General features: G+C 40.0%; 1 long non-coding RNA gene across 1 annotated transcript in view; it reads right to left on the bottom strand.

Annotated features, from left to right (window-relative positions):
* Window positions 257-1,131, bottom strand: part of LOC110266178 — a 2,314-nt gene continuing 1,439 nt past the window's right edge. Inside the window, exon 3 of the long non-coding RNA XR_002353183.1 lies at window positions 257-301. This is a non-coding gene — a long non-coding RNA (uncharacterized LOC110266178). The remainder of the gene's footprint in view (window positions 302-1,131) is intronic.

Below are 1,131 nucleotides of genomic sequence, written 5' to 3'. Positions count from 1 at the left end.
TATTTAATACTAAAATATGAGCCTGTTTAAAACTTTAAACCGCAAAACTGCTCTCAAAAATACTTTCGTTCGATAACGTACATTCACAGAATACCATACAACTTACAAAAGCTCATAAAGAGTACATCCATATATATACACACATATATATAAATAATATTACAAGCATTAGACAACACAATTCCTATCCCTCTTGCAGAATATCTCAAGATAAAGGCGAGGGTATAAATAATAACCTAAAGCAATACAGAGCATTTCAACAACAACTAAATAAACTCTTCGTGACTTCTGCGCCCATATCCTGAAAGGGGAAAAATGTAGGGGGGTGAGAACATCATCCTCGAAAGGGTTCTCAGTTGAGGGTTTTTAGGAATTACTGTAATAGGATACATGAAGATAACCGCACCAGTGATTAATAACCGTCTCATGCCTCTTTTCAAAAACAACGGTTTACAATGAAAGTAAGGTCGAAAATCTTTTCTAAAAGAGGAACCATTCAATTCTCAAAGACTCAAAAGCCTTTCAAAAAAGTTTAACCATGCTGAACCAAATTAGCATTTCATACTTTTCCAAACCAAAAACACAAAACCGAAACCAATCATTGGTCCATCTCATTTCAACCATGGCCCTAGGCCCAAACAATCCAACCATCAACCAATCACCACAAACCAACGGAGTCCCAGTTGCAAACATATATAGGAAGTTCAAGCACAAACAAACAATTACATCAAGTAGAACAATTAGCAGTTAATCACATAGGCAAACCAAGTACAATATGCACACCCAAACAATGTCACATAGATGCATATGATGCATGCCTGTCCCTAGTGGCTGATGATATCATCTGTCGATTATATAGCCAACCTGACACGTCCTGGTAGCTAACTATGGACAAAAACACCCATCGCAGAGCAAGTAGGTTTGAGCTACAACCCCATTGCTACTACCCGCTCAACCCAGAGCCAGTGGAATAACCACTACTGCGGCTACTACCCAGGCAGGTGTTTAAAAGCTCAACCTGGAGCGAGTGGAATCACCACTACTACCGCTACTACCCAGGCGTCACAGTCTCTGACCTGGAGCAAGTGGGACGAACCACAACCCTTGCTACTACCCAGGTATCTCAAACAT

This window comes from Arachis ipaensis, chromosome B08, assembly GCF_000816755.2.
Source record: "Arachis ipaensis cultivar K30076 chromosome B08, Araip1.1, whole genome shotgun sequence".
In the NCBI taxonomy this organism is placed as follows: Eukaryota; Viridiplantae; Streptophyta; class Magnoliopsida; order Fabales; family Fabaceae; genus Arachis; species Arachis ipaensis.
This window is presented reverse-complemented; position numbering and strand designations above follow the sequence as displayed.